We start from the raw sequence: 16,437 nt of genomic DNA, 5'->3' as shown, positions 1-16,437 counted from the left end.
TCTACATCTATATATTTAAACACAACTTTGAGGGATTTTTATTATCTGTAAATGTCTGAAGCCTGCATCTGTTACCAGCAAAGTTTCCTGAGCGATTGTTCTGTTTTGTTGGCAAGTACATGACTGTGTTGTAACACTAATCACAAGATACACTGAGCGCTTCCAGCTTATTTCCTCTGACTTTGGATACATGGAGACCAGTCATCTCATTAACGCTCAGAATCCTGGCAGCTCATCAGCTCGTCTAACAATGACGAACATCTGTTCTTGATGACTGATTGTGTCCAATTAGTTTGACTTCTTCTTCCTGCTTGAGCACAATTTTCTGTGCTACTTTATTATAACTGAGAGACTCATACGTCATAATTCACATTTATATACTGTTGATATGTTGTATATTCTTCAGGTATCCATTTCACACTACTAGAAAAAGATGTAAATGTTGCATCTCTTTATTTGTATCATTTTAATTATTTACCATCCAATAATCTTGAGTCTTTATTTCCGCCGTCTATGTCACGTCTCACATCCTATCCTGGACTGTATATAATATGGACCTGTAGGCACTCACTATACCGTCATATGGTGCATGTGTGAGGCACCATTTTCTTCCCTAGCAGCAGTACTATCATTTACAGCTCCATCGCAAGTCACACAGAAGTAAAGTATGGTACAATAAATTATGGAAGCCATACTGGGACTGGGAGTACCAAAGGTTTATAGCACAAATGTATCAAAACTAGTACAAGGGAAACGTGCAGCATCTAAAAGTCATTTCCTTTGCATTTTTTTAAATCTACCCATTCTGTATTCGAAGTTTCACAAAAGTCAGTTTTAGAACATTTTCAAGCCATATGACTAAATATTTTACTGCAAATTTCCATTACAGGAGGCCACACTGAAAAAAAAAAATCCAAAACTAACTTTTATCATAATGTCAGTTTTGGGTATAAAATTGTGCTTTGGTTACTTTTTTAAATACTTTTATTAAAGTCAAAATCCCAGGCACATGTGTAGATTTAAAAGATGCTGGTTACCTGCAGTCACCACTAGAAGGCGCTCATTGGATAATGTGCTTCTTCTGAGTTCAAGATTTGCGTTAGTTCCTTTGCTCCCACTAGTGGTGGCTGCAAGCAACTGCAATGTTATATTTCTATCTGTCATCAGATAATGAACTATTGTTTAAATCAGGATTTATTTTTTGTTACATGTATTGTAAAACATGGCTGTTTTTTTTCATATCACAATCTTTATTAATAAAAAATAAAAAATAGCAATTTTCATACTGGCCACGGGATTTTTGGACTCGTGCTTCCTTTCCTTTCAGGAACAGTTTTCAGCATTCTTCTTATCGATTAAGGCAGACTTACAATGACTGATAACACCTCTATACAAAGGTGATGATAACACAGGATCTACCAATCAGAATAGGAGATGTCAGATCTCACCTCCTCCCCCTCCCTACACGTGCTCATTGGATGCTATAATACAAAAGATAGCGCTAGAGTCTATTCAATGTGACTAATGTACATGTGTGCTTAGTCATAGCCCTTGGAAGGGTGACTGAGCTCCATTATTTATACAATAATAATCTGGAAAAGAAAAATACACTGTAATAATGTATGACATTGAAGCAATCTGCTTCAAGGGCTTATTTTACATGAAAGGGAGCGTTATCAGTGTGAGACATGTAGATCATAAGAGAATACTGTCAGTCATTACATGTCTCACACTGGTAACGCTCCCGTTCATTTACAATAAGCTCTGGAGGTGGAGTCTCATGGAGATCTATGTCCAGCCCATAGATCTTAGCAGCTCATTTACATATTAAATTAATTAATATTCATGATACCATGTTTGAATTCACGATACCATAAATTGTATGTAGCCCCCCAACACCAGCAGCACTCACTCAGACTCACACAAGTACATGGCCACCACCATGTTTCACTGTAGGACAATTCATTTAGGATAATACATTTTGAAAAAATAATGGAGCCTACAGTGAAATATGGTGGTGGCAGTTTCTTTACTGTATGTGTGGCTGCATGAGCTGCCTCACAATTTAGAGGGACTGCTGAAATTCTTCTACGCAGGGGTATCCTCGCCTTAGAATTGGCCGATGTTTGCAAATGGATTCATGGATACTATATGCAAAAGGCTGGTATAAACAAAGAAAATTCTCCTCTTGGGGATCCTATCCATCCAGAGAGGATGGGGATTTTCTCAGTTCTCCAGTACCTTCTTAAGGTAAGCTGTTTCAATGAACTTTTGTTAGACTTCATCCTCCAGTCTTTCTTCATCTTTGTTTGTTTTTATGTGTTCGTCCAGTAGAGACTATCCTGCTCGCTCTCAATCTTTAGTCAGTCCTTTTCCGTAGTGGAAGGTGACAAACACAGAAGGGTAATACATTATTGCAATCTGCTTCTTCAGTATACAGATAGTTTTACGGTCAGTCTTCTCACTTGTTATCTGATGACTGTGTGTTGAGTCAACAAATTTAATTTTGTGGGTGTCGAAGTTGAGGGTAAACTGTAGTTCCGTTTCTAGGTTTTATGAATATACATACTGTTTGTTTAATATTACAGTTTATCTGATGAAGGCTTTCATGGGTAAAGAAGAGCAAAACATCATGATTTTAGAAAACTAAAACACTAATACGTTCAGAAAAAAAATGAGTTCCGAGTTCTTGTTAAAAGTTGGGTCTCGTGGCCGTGACGTATATGAATAACAATGTGTAGCAATTTTTTTATTGCCTTCTTGTAGTGATTGTAATTTGGATGCAAATCACCTTGTGCGTTCATCTCCTTCAAGTAGTTTTACATCTTTCAATCCAAAAGTTTCAATTATTTCTTGTATCTCATGCTTTCGGTTCAGGAGAAAACTGTTGTCTTACTTTCTTGCAGTCTGTATTCCCAAGTAATTATTTATGTTTCCAAGATTTTTGTTCTTAAAATTCTGATTTAGGATGAGCATTACTGTTTGATCCTCTTCTCATTCAAAATTGCTTAAAAGACCGTGCACATAAATGAGCACAAATATCCATCTGTCCATCAGTCCTTGTGTACAGGCAGGTGTCTGCCATACTCTTCTGTAAATCCTCATTTGTATGCAAATGCAGTTCATTCATATTGCTGTTCCATTTAATCCTTAGCTACTTTTCCGAAGTTTGCATGTAAAGTCTGGTCTTTCTTCATCCTTGTGTCCTGGGGGTTGTTCTATGTAATGACGGAATGCAGTTATGACATCAAAAATGTTTCACATGCATTTTCCATTTAGCTGTTTCTGCAAACAAAGTCCTGATTGTAGCTTGTTTGACTACTACAGCAAATGTCTCATCCTAGTCTTCCCCATATTTTGTGAGCATCCTTTGACAACCAGTCTTGTCTTCTATTGTTCAACTGTGACTTCTATATTGTGTAAGATTTTAAAAGTTCAGGTACAGCTTATGGCTTTTCTGGAGACTGACTCACCGCCTTGCACGCTTGGTGGACGTTGGGGTGCAGGACTGAGGGGGCGAGAAATGACTGGAGGACACAAGGACTGTAGTTTGTTTTTAGCTTTACTCGATGGCTGAAGGTGCAGTCCGGGGCATGGGTAACAGATGGTAATGGAGATCCGGGCAGCCTGCAAGCAATTTAGAATCCACCTGGCCAGGTGGGTTCGGAGGTCTTCCTACTACGTTGTCCTGTTAGGTCCTTGCTGCTTTAAGCTCTGCTAAAGTTCCTCTCACTGTCTGACAGTTAAAATAAAACATTACCTGCATGGCAGGCCGCTTGAGCCTATTACAGGTGTCGCTCCTTTGTGGCGGCTCTGGGCTCTGGTCTGCTGCTGTGCTGCTGGGTGTTAGATGGGCCAGGAGACCTGAAGTCTCCTGCCTTCCGGATTTAGCTGCCGGTATTTCAGTACCTGCACAACCACTCCGGTGTCCGGTTTCTAGTGCTCGGCTCTAGGGTGAGCTTGGTTACAGCTCCACTCCCCAGGTTCTCCTCGACTTCTCTCCCCTCCTCTCACTCTCTCCCTCAGACTGACTAACTCTGCCTCCAATCCAGAACTTATAGGGAAGCTCCCCTGAAACCAGGTGTTAGATCTCCCCCTTCTGGTCGGGAGTAAGGAAAAAGTGTTCCATGCTGGTGTTACCTGGTAAGGGGACCCCTCCTTGCTTCCAGGCATGACATCACCCCCTGTGAGGAAGATAATGCCACTGTGGCAACTGGACTCCTGGGGTACCACACTGGCCTGTGGTGAAAAGGCCACAGATGAGGCACACCCCTTGATGGAAAGAAGAGAACTAGACGGTGGGGTTGGGTATTGGTTGAAAAAAAAATAATACCTCTCTGGCCACGGCATTGCTTGCAATCTGGTCCCCTTCTTTCCTCATTTCCAAGTCTTCTAGCCATATCAAGACCCCGGTGGTCACTGAGCGTTGAAGTCATGACCTTATGACATGCTGTAACCTCTGAGGCCTGGACTCGGCTCTAAGTCCTGGGCTATAGTGAACAGATCGGACAAGCAGCGCACCTGACGACGGAAAAAAGAGGACTGGAAGGTGAGCAGTGGTGCGGTATGAAAAAAAGTCTAGTCATTATTAAATATATAGGCAGTCAATGTTTTGTTTATCACATATTTAAAGTAATCAGAGAGATTGCACACATTTACTTGTTTGCCGTGCACTTTAGAGTCAATTGAACCATTTCAGGTCAATTCAACAGCTGTTAAATGTCAAACAATTCCTTCTATTACTTTGTAGTGCCACATAATCCCTCTGCAAAGTGTTATTATAGATCTGTGTCTGACCAGGGAAGATCTGGAAGATCTGACCTAATGAAACCTCAGGCACAGTGCAGTTACATTTCTTTTAGAAAAGGGGTAGAGCGGCTTTTAGGAAATAGAAAATCCTCTCATCAAAGTTTGAAATCATGCAGAGCGTGCAGTGCGAGGAGTCAGTCTCCATATAACTCAGGACCAAATTAGCAAAAAAGAAGTCTTACTTTTGGGCACTATGGACACAATTTATTAAGGTGTTTATGCCAGAATTATTAGAGACTTTTCTTCCACAGGGACATGGAAGCAGGTCAGCGTTGATGGGAAGATGGATGGAGCTAAATACAGGGCAATCCTGGAGGAAAACCTGTTGGAGGCCGCAAAGACATGAGACTGGGGTGTAGGCTCACTTTCCAGCAGGACAACGACCCTAAACATACTGCCAGAGCCTCAATAGATGGTTTAGAGCAATACATGTTCATGACCGAAGTGCTGACTCAACGGGGCTGAATACAAATGCACTTTCCAATTTTCAGATTTATAATTTGTAATTATTTAAAAAACCCTGTATAATATCCTTTACACGTCTCAAATACTCGCTACTTAGTGACGGGGTATCACTCAAAATCTCGATAAAATACATTTAAGTTTTTGGGTGCAAGGTGGAAAAATGTGGAAAAGTTCACGGGATATGAATACTTTTTCAAGGCACTATATATTCATATGTGTATAGCCTCACTGCAAAAAGTGCAACATTTAGTAATGAAAGTAAATGATAAAAATGGTATTTAGCCAAGAATACATGTATTTAAGTAAAAAACTAAAAATTGTACCCAAAAGGAGGACCACCCCTGTACTGTGGCTGTCCTCTGCCAGGTCAACTTTGTCCTTTTTACATGCAGATGTCCAAAACTGTATAGGATGGTGTCACAGATACAAAGCCAGGTGGGGTCATGCAGATCCCACCGCTGCCCCCACTTTGTGACCGGAATGCAACTCTGTTGCCTCCAATTATCATGGCAATGACACAATTGGCTGATGAGTGATGGATGTGGCTGCTTCGTCTACTAGGCTGGTTATTGGAGAACTAACAGTGAGTATATGGTAGATACCCTCCAATTCCAATGCATTGAATATATGTATATACCCCGATACGGTTACTGCCAGCTCCACAATAACAAACTAACTATGAGCAGTCATTACCAATTGTTTATACAGACCAATTGGACAGTCATTACAGGTACCATATGACTTCAGAGGTGCGGTTAACAGAGCAAGAGGAACAGAGATATTACATTTTGTAATTAATCCGGAAAGGTAGGCAGTGTTTATAAAAAATATACAAAGATGATACAAAATGGGAACAAACAATACAGTATATAAAATTACCGTATTTTTCGCTTTGTAAGATGCACTTTATTTCCCCCAAATTTTGGGGGAAATGGGGATGCGTCTTACAAAGCGGATATACCGCTTACAATTACAGGCTGGGATAAGGGGGTGTCCGCCACCCCTGCCGTGGTTGTCTACCGCTGCTGCCGCAGTTGTCCGCTGCCACCCAGGATGATGCTGGAGTCTCCGGTTCTCTGGGGGGGCTCTGGCGACATTTTGTGAAAGGCCAGAGCCCCCCGGCAGTTGGTCTAGGCTTTCCTGTGCGACGGACTTCGGGAAAATGGCCACCGGAATCTCGGGAGATGAGATTTCAGCGCTGAGATCTGAATCTGGGCATGCGCTCTGTGACCTGGGTGAGTGGCTTAGACACGCAGTGCGCATGCCCAGGAATCCCAGCCCCGCAGTGTGAATAAATCATAAGACACTGCGGGGCTGGGATTCACAGGCAGGGTGGCCGCACAGGCGCAGTCAGCGAGACTGCATATGAGGACAGATGGGCAGCGCTCACTGCGCCTGCCCCAGGCATGACAAAAGAGCGCAGGCGCCGGCAGATTTCAAAACAAACAGCACTGAGGAGGCGGCGTCCGGCGCCAAGAAGACTTGAGTGACGGCTGTGAGGCGTCTGCAGCAGGGGGGGAAAGACCTGCCTCCAGGACTGAAGACAGGTATTTCAGACAAATTACAAAACGGATTATTTCTGCATTTACAGCACCAATAACTAAAAGAGCCACCTTGTCAGAATGCAGCATTACTGCTGCACAAGGTGGCTCTTTTAGTTTCAAACGCCTGGGGGGGTGACAGGTTCCCTTTAAGCCACTTTGTTACCATTTTGGTAGTATGCTTCTGGTTATTGTCCATTTGGAAGACCCATTTCCGCTCAAGCTTTGACTTCTTTTTTCAATCCTCCTCTATATCTACATCCATGGGCCAATTTGTGGGACAGCTTTTACAATTTACATTATCACATAATTTTTTTTTTTACGTTCTAGGGGTCCTTCTACCTGCAGCTCCAGGGGACAGCGATGGGTGCTTCCTTTGCGCCTACATACACCAATCTGTTCCTGGAGCTGTGGGAGAGGGACCTCTTCCTGTCGGATCATGTGCCGTCAATGGATCACATCCTCCTTTGGGCACGGTTCATTGGTGACATTTTTTTGATCTGGCAGGGGTCAGCCGAGTCTCTCCATGAATTTATGTCTTCTTTAAATGGAAATTCATATAATATACATTGACTTTTCAATTTGACAAGGACTTGATTGATTTTTTGGATGTTAGTGTTCAAAGGGATGTGGAAAATTGCTTACAAACTGACCTCTTCCTCAAGTCCACCGCGTTTAGTTCACTATTACATGTGACCTCCTCACATCCTCCAACTATGATATAGTCCATTCCTATTGGTCAATTCCTGCGTTTACGCAGGATTTGTTCCAATGACAGTGACTTTGAAAAACAGGCTGAGGATTTGAAATTAAGATTCCTGGACCGTGGCTGTTATTGAACGTGTAATCTTGTATACATCTATGCCTTCAGAGTTAGAGAAAGTTTTAGCCCTAACAATATTGGGTCAAGCGACACACTTCCCGCACGGTCTACAGATATTGAGAAAAACATGCATATGTGTCTTTTTATATGGTGTATGGAAAATCCTGGTTTCAACTGTGTTTACTTACTACAGGGTGTTTGCTCATTGTTTTTATCATAAGCTATGTTTATTAGGCCAGGTTCACATTGCGTTAAAGCAGTCCGTTCAATGCATAGCCTTGACAGGCTGCGTTAACGCTATAGCATACACGCCATCGCGTTATGCTATACCGCTAGTGCAGATGATTAATCTGTGCTAGTGGCGACGGAGCCTCAGACGCTGCAGCCCGCGTCCGAGACTCCGTCATTGAATGACGGCACATCGCTACGCATGCTGATTATGGCATTCGTTGGCGATGCGCCCGATAATAGGGGTTAATGGCAGCGTTAACGGATTGCGTTACACCGTGTTATGCCTCGGTGTAATGCCATAACGCAATGTGAACCCAGCCTTAATGAGTGTGAATGTGCACCTACACATTGTACCTATACCAAAAGGTGTTCGGTTTTGCTTAAAAGGAAAACTATGCAGTTTTTCTTCAAGATCGATTGGACTATCCTTATTTAGTTTACATGGATCTGTTGAAGGCAATGATTAGAAGTAATTAAGCAATCCTTACTAATTAATGCAGTTTACGACTTAATGACTGAACACTGACCATGGATTAAATATTGATTTTACACATGACCATATTATTGCACTCTACTCCTGGTTATTTAGACACCGGAAAATATTGTGGGGCCTTTCTCTACTTCCATACACCAAAATTCCCAGAGACAATAAACATGGACGAGCGCAGCATGAGAAGCACCAGGTGGTTTAATTGCACAACTACGGTAGTGGACGTCTCCGTGCACTCCTGCTCTGTTGCTCCAGGACTGCTCCTGTGCTGTGCTTCCTGGTCTGGTCATGGGGGTCCAGGATCCAGTCACGTGATGCCACTTCACAGGATGTGATGTCACTTCAGGTCCTGTTTCCTGGAGATGAACTCTATGGCCCCAAGCTGCTACAGCCACAATCTCTCAAGGGGAATATCAACGTTTTTCAGAAAAAATATGTATGTGGTCAATTTAAGGAGCGCTATGGCTATAGAGCACACTGCAATAGATTAGTGATAAACAAACCTTTTATTAAACCACTACGCGTTTCGGCATCTGACTGCTACCTTCCTCAGGTAGCAGGTAAGCTCACTGGCTGATTTTCTTGCCAGGCACCTGATGTTACACAGAATGTGAGCTATCAAAAGTAGGAGGATTACTATGCCCAGAATGCTTAACAACTAATTTGCATATTAATTAAAAGCTAATTCATTGAGAATGTAACAACAGATAGAACATATAAAGGTGTCAATGGATTTTGCTTTCAAAGCCAAATGCCTTTATAAGCAGTTTTGGAGGGATTGATCTTATGGACAGATGGCCTTGAAAATCTTGTAAAACATTTTTAACCATTAACCGAACATATATTACAGTGATTTCCCTGGCATTTCTTTTAATCAATTATTTCAATTAGGTCATCACCTACCTCCACCATAACCGTTTACTGCAGGTCTCTTCTTATTTTTAGTACTTTATTACATACCATTGCAAGTGTTTCCATGGGGAAATGACCCTCAATGTATCCTCCTTTGCTGCAAATTGTTTTCAGATTCATTATTTCTCTTCTGTAATAATATTTGTCAATTTTTTTCTTGAGTTTTTCGGTGTCTAAATGATCATTTTCTAAGTCTAAATTTGTGTATCCCATTATTTCTTTTAAAAAGAGCTAATATCTGATACCCGCCTCTCACCAGTTCTATGTCTTTCTGTATAATTTACAATCTATTTTGTCTTGTTGCAAATTCCCCTTTTGTTCTCAATTTATCATTATCTGTAAAACCTAATTCAATTCTGGTAGGGCAAACAATACAATAATAGGGTATTGTGAAATACTATGAAGTCATGGCCATCCACGATTGAGACCTACAGTTGTAACCTAAAGTATTGACACCCCTGCAATTCTGTCAGATAATACTCAGTTTCTTCCTGAAAATGATTGCAATCAAAAATTCTTTGGTATTAGTATCTTCATTTTATTTGTCTTAAATGAAAAAACACAAAAGAGAATGAAGCAAAAAGCAAAACATTGCTCATTTCACACAAAACTCCAAAAATGGGCCAGACAAAAGTATTGGCACCCTTAGCCTAACACTTGGTTGCACAACCTTTAGCCAAAATAACTGCGACTAGAAATAGGAAAAACCCAATGTGGCTAAACAAAGAAGTAAGACAGGCAATTAACAGTAAAAAGAAAGCATTTGCACTACTAAAGCAGGATGGCACCATTGAAGCTCTAAAAAACTATAGGGAGAAAAATACTTTATCTAAAAAACTAATTAAAGCTGCCAAAAAGGAAACAGAGAAGCACATTGCTAAGGAGAGTAAAACTAATCCCAAACTGTTCTTCAACTATATCAATAGTAAAAGAATAAAAACTGAAAATGTAGGCCCCTTAAAAAATAGTGAGGAAAGAATGGTTGTAGATGACGAGGAAAAAGCTAACATATTAAACACCTTCTTCTCCACGGTATTCACGGTGGAAAATGAAATGCTAGGTGAAATCCCAAGAAACAATGAAAACCCTATATTAAGGGTCACCAATCTAACCCAAGAAGAGGTGCGAAACCGGCTAAATAAGATTAAAATAGATAAATCTCCGGGTCCGGATGGCATACACCCACGAGTACTAAGAGAACTAAGTAATGTAATAGATAAACCATTATTTCTTATTTTTAGTGACTCTATAGCGACAGGGTCTGTTCCGCAGGACTGGCGCATAGCAAATGTGGTGCCAATATTCAAAAAGGGCTCTAAAAGTGAACCTGGAAATTATAGGCCAGTAAGTCTAACCTCTATTGTTGGTAAAATATTTGAAGGGTTTCTGAGGGATGTTATTCTGGATTATCTCAATGAGAATAACTGTTTAACTCCATATCAGCATGGGTTTATGAGAAATCGCTCCTGTCAAACCAATCTAATCAGTTTTTATGAAGAGGTAAGCTATAGACTGGACCACGGTGAGTCATTGGACGTGGTATATCTCGATTTTTCCAAAGCGTTTGATACCGTGCCGCACAAGAGGTTGGTACACAAAATGAGAATGCTTGGTCTGGGGGAAAATGTGTGTAAATGGGTTAGTAACTGGCTTAGTGATAGAAAGCAGAGGGTGGTTATAAATGGTATAGTCTCTAACTGGGTCGCTGTGACCAGTGGGGTACCGCAGGGGTCAGTATTGGGACCTGTTCTCTTCAACATATTCATTAATGATCTGGTAGAAGGTTTACACAGTAAAATATCGATATTTGCAGATGATACAAAACTATGTAAAGCAGTTAATACAAGAGAAGATAGTATTCTGCTACAGATGGATCTGGATAAGTTGGAAACTTGGGCTGAAAGGTGGCAGATGAGGTTTAACAATGATAAATGTAAGGTTATACACATGGGAAGAGGGAATCAATATCACCATTACACACTGAATGGGAAACCACTGGGTAAATCTGACAGGGAGAAGGACTTGGGGATCCTAGTTAATGATAAACTTACCTGGAGCAGCCAGTGCCAGGCAGCAGCTGCCAAGGCAAACAGGATCATGGGGTGCATTAAAAGAGGTCTGGATACACATGATGAGAGCATTATACTGCCTCTGTACAAATCCCTAGTTAGACCGCACATGGAGTACTGTGTCCAGTTTTGGGCACCGGTGCTCAGGAAGGATATAATGGAACTAGAGAGAGTACAAAGGAGGGCAACAAAATTAATAAAGGGGATGGGAGAACTACAATACCCAGATAGATTAGCGAAATTAGGATTATTTAGTCTAGAAAAAAGACGACTGAGGGGCGATCTAATAACCATGTATAAGTATATAAGGGGACAATACAAATATCTCGCTGAGGATCTGTTTATACCAAGGAAGGTGACGGGCACAAGGGGGCATTCTTTGCGTCTGGAGGAGAGAAGGTTTTTCCACCAACATAGAAGAGGATTCTTTACTGTTAGGGCAGTGAGAATCTGGAATTGCTTGCCTGAGGAGGTGGTGATGGCGAACTCAGTCGAGGGGTTCAAGAGAGGCCTGGATGTCTTCCTGGAGCAGAACAATATTGTATCATACAATTATTAGGTTCTGTAGAAGGACGTAGATCTGGGTATTTATTATGATGGAATATAGGCTGAACTGGATGGACAAATGTCTTTTTTCGGCCTTACTAACTATGTTACTATGTTACTATGTTACTATGACCAACCGCTTCCGGTAACCATCAATGAGTTTCTTACAATGCTCTGCTGGAATTTTAGACCATTCTTCTTTGGCAAACTGCTCCAGGTCCCTAATATTTGAAGGGTGCCTTCTCCAAACTGCCATTTTTAGATCTCTACACAGGTGTTCTATGGGATTCAGGTCTGAACTCATTGCTGGCCACCTTAGAAGTCTCCAGTGCTTTCTCTCAAACCATTTTCTAGTGCTTTTTGAAGTGTGTTTTGGGTCATTGTTCTGCTGGAAGACCCATGACCTCTGAGGAAGACCCAGCTTTCTCACACTGGGCCCTACATTATGCTGCAAAATTTGTTGGCAGTCTTCAGACTTCATAATGCCATGCACACGGTCAAGCAGTCCAGTGCCAGAGGCAGCAAAGAAACCCAAAATCATCAGGGAACCTCCGCCATGTTTGACTGTAGGGACTGCGTTATTTTCTTTGAATGCCTCTTTTTTTCTCCTGTAAACTCTATGTTGATGCCTTTGCCCAAAAAGCTCTACTTTTGTCTCATCTGACCAAAGAACATTCTTCCAAAACGTTTTACGCTTTTTCAGGTTAGTTTTGGCAAACTCCAGCCTGGCTTTTTTGTGTCTGTGGGTAAGAAGTGGGGTCTTCCTGGGTCTCCTACCATACAGTCCCTTTTCATTCAGACGCCAACGGATAGTATGGGTTGACACTGTTGTACCCTCGGACTGCAGGGCAGATTTAACTTGTTTGGATGTTAGTCGAGGTTCTTTATCCAACATCCGCACAATCTTGTGTTGAAATCTCTTGTCAATTTTTCTTTTCCGGCCACATCTAGGGAGGTTAGCCACAGTGCCATGGGCTTTAAACTTCTTGATGACGCTGCGCACGGAAGACACAGGAACATTCAGGTCTTTGGAGATGGACTTGTAGCCTTGAGATTGCTCATGCTTCCTCACAATTTGGTTTCTCAAGTCCTCAGACAGTTCTTTGGTCTTCTTTCTTTTCTCCATGCTCAATGTGGTACACACAAGGACACAGGACAGAGGTTGAGTCAACTTTAATCCATGTCAACTGGTTGCAAGTGTGATTTAGTTATTGCCAACACCTGTTAGGTGCCACAGGTAAGTTATAGATGCTGTTAATTACACAAATTAGAGAAGGATCACATGATTTTTTGAACAGTGCCAATACTTTTGTCCACCCCCTTTTTATGTTTGGTGTGGAATTATATCCAATTTGGCTTTAGGACAATTGTTTTTGTGTTTTTTTCATTTGAGACAAATTAAATGAAGATAATAATACCAAAGAATTTGTGTTTGCAATCATTTTCAGGAAGAAACTGAGTATTATCTGACAGAATTGCAGGGGTGTCAATACTTATGGCCACAGCTGTAGTAGGGCAAAAATAGCCGTGCACTCTGCGAAAATTTGCCTTTGACTGTGTTCCCCAATCCCCACTACTCCCTAAATATAGACATCACACTACCAACACGTCTAAAGGGTAATGTTACTCGTTGTGGGGAGCACGAAGTCGGTGTATGGAGAATTCTAGGCCATGCAACGCTCCTGGGAATTTATATCCAAATATCCCCTTTAGAGAGGAAGAGAGCAGGGACTCTAGTGCTACCTATTTTAGAAGTAAAAACACAAAAATTTTGCTTGGTTTATGTTGTCGCACTTGCACCTAGACTGGATGGTGTGAGCGTGGGGGAGTGGCCCCACTATGCCACAAACCAGACTACCCTGGAAGGGGTGTGACTAAGCAGCTACCTTGGTGTTCACTGGTGCCTCTGATGATGAGGTCAGGCTTGTGTGGCAGATAGCTGCCAGGTACCACTCCAGGGCGGTGTCTGGCTGTGGCTGCTGATCCCACTGGGGGATGGAACACTGGCAGGCAGGCGGGTACGGCTGAGACACTGGCAGGCAGGTGGGCACAGCTGAGAAACTGGCATGCAGGTGGGCATGGCTGAGACACTGGCAGGCAGATGAGCATGGCTGAGACACTGGCAGGCAGGTGGGCACGGCTGAGACACTGGCAGGCAGGTGGGCACGCCTGAGACACTGGCATCATGCCAGAGTTCAGCCAGCCAGCTACATGTAGCAGAGCTAGACTTGTCAAGGGGCAAATAGATTATCTTCCCGTTGGAGAGGTGGTGCACCACCACATTATGGGTGTCAGTTTAACACAAACCAACATCTCCAAAACACATACAATCATTCCCTGAACGAAAAAAGTGCCGGAGTGCAAAAAGAAACCAGGACAACTCCCATCATAAATGAATCTTACAGAGAGCTGCACCAAAAATCTAAATTATATATGGTGATCATATGGGTGGGCTATGTGGAACCCCAAACTACTATATTCATGCATCTCCGAAGGTTTCCAATCGGCTCCGTGTAGTTTTGGTGCAGTATGTCCTTCTCCTTTTCCCTCGTTTTTAGGTTGCTGCTGTTATTTTAATTTGATTTTCATATTTATTCATATTAATTTATTTTCATTTTTCATGTATATTCAGTTTTGTGCAGTTGGACCTTGATCAATAGGTTGCTTTTTATAATGAGGAGTGTGCCTGGATTTTCCCTAAACACCACCGGTTCAGGATCGCATATATAGACATCCATGGTGAACAGGCTGGATATTGGATGACCCATTTGATTATTAATTGACTCTTTTCAATCTGGTTTGATTGTAATACTTTGTGTGCTGTCTCATATATCATCATTTTATTGTTTTTTACATTGTAAATATAATGTAGCAGCTTCACTTAGTACTTACGGTGTTGCCCACACTTGTTCCATCATCCAAGATGGCCACCATGGTGCGCTCATGCGCGGTATGTTCTGATGATGCCTGCATCTCTGAAGGTGTCCAATCGGCACTTTACTTAAATTGATTTAAGGCTAGTCATACTCAGTTTGGCTTTTCATGCTGGGTACCGTAGGCATTATACTCCCCTTAAACTTAGGCCAGATTTGCATGCATAGTTTTTAAGTAATGACATCTCTAGCCCCTGGGATAGCTAAGCTGACAATGCCTTTTTATTATTATTATCACTATATTTTTCTTTTTTTGTGCCTCTCTGGTGCGGTGCCACTTTCGGCAGTACATGGTTGTTAGGTGCAGCGTTTTTTGTCATTGTGTCATCACCATTTTTCCATTCCAAATACTGGAGGAGTCAGCTGCTAGGCATTTGCTAGGTAGTTGAGGAGAGTTAACATTTGGTGAGAGGAGAGCGAGGATTGAGGAAGGAAAGCTGGGGCCATGCAGACGAGTGATTCTGCAGCTCCTGGGAAGCAAAAAGAGAGCAGAGCAACTTGAAAGAGACTGAAAGGAGGAAAAGAAGCAAAAGGCGAAGTAAAGAGTTTTAGAGAGAAGCTTCTAGTGAGCTTCCTCCACACTGAGCGCAAATATCAGTAGCCGGAAGACCAAGGTTGTGGGGTAACTCTATGCCCCACGGCAGAAACCAGTGGGACAGCAGATTGCAAGTTACCTGTCCACCATTAACACCAGAGGACACAGTAGCAGATAGAGCCCGGGTGTGATAGAGATCCTGTAAAAAGGCTCAAGTTACCTGTCGTATGGGTAGTGTCCTACCTAAAAGGGGACAGAGAGAACGTGAGGACCTTATGTGAGGCCTACAGCAGTGAGGGACTACTAGAAGGAAGGCTTCCAACCCCACCTGGTTAGCGGGATTCCTGAGATGCTTCCAAACCGGCCAGACCATACCAGCACCTGTGATCCAGTACCCTGGACTGTGGCTGCCTTAATCCAAGTAAAGAGGTAAATAGACGGCAACCCTGTGTCCTCCGTTTCTTACTACACCACTTACCACCTGTCCCTACTACACCGGGAGCCCTGGGGACCCAGCTTCACCTGTGGGAAGCCATACCATTCCTGCTGCCATAACATCACCCTAGAGGACCCCTTTAAACAGCGTCGGTCACCTCTGACCTAATACCACAGGTGACATCACAAACTTTTATTATTTCACACACCCCTTTAAAGACCTTTCCTTTAACATGGGCTCCCAGGACCACGGACTGGGTCACCGCCCCGTGACACATCCCTTTAAGTAACAGACCCGGTACCGAGTACCCCGCGGCCCTGGGGGGCATTCCACGAGCATTCCTACATGAACAGTTTCCTGGAAAGTAGATTGGTCGTCGTGGACCAGTTGAATGGCCACCAAGGTCTCCCGATCTGACCCCCTTAGACTTTTATCTTTGGGGTCATCTGAAGGCAACTGTCTATGCTGTGAAGATACGAGATGTGCAGCATCTGAAACAACGGATACTGAAAGCCTGTGCTAGAATTTCTTCTGCGGTGTTGCTATCTGTGCGTCAAGAGTGGGAGAAGAGGGTTGCATTGACAATCCAACACAATGGGCACCACTTTGAACTCATTTTACAAGTGATTTTATTATTATTATTTATT

This window comes from Ranitomeya imitator, chromosome 2 (assembly GCF_032444005.1).
Source record: "Ranitomeya imitator isolate aRanImi1 chromosome 2, aRanImi1.pri, whole genome shotgun sequence".
Lineage (NCBI taxonomy): Eukaryota > Metazoa > Chordata > Amphibia > Anura > Dendrobatidae > Ranitomeya > Ranitomeya imitator.
The sequence above is the reverse complement of the archived record's forward strand: the minus strand, read 5'-3'. Positions refer to the sequence as shown.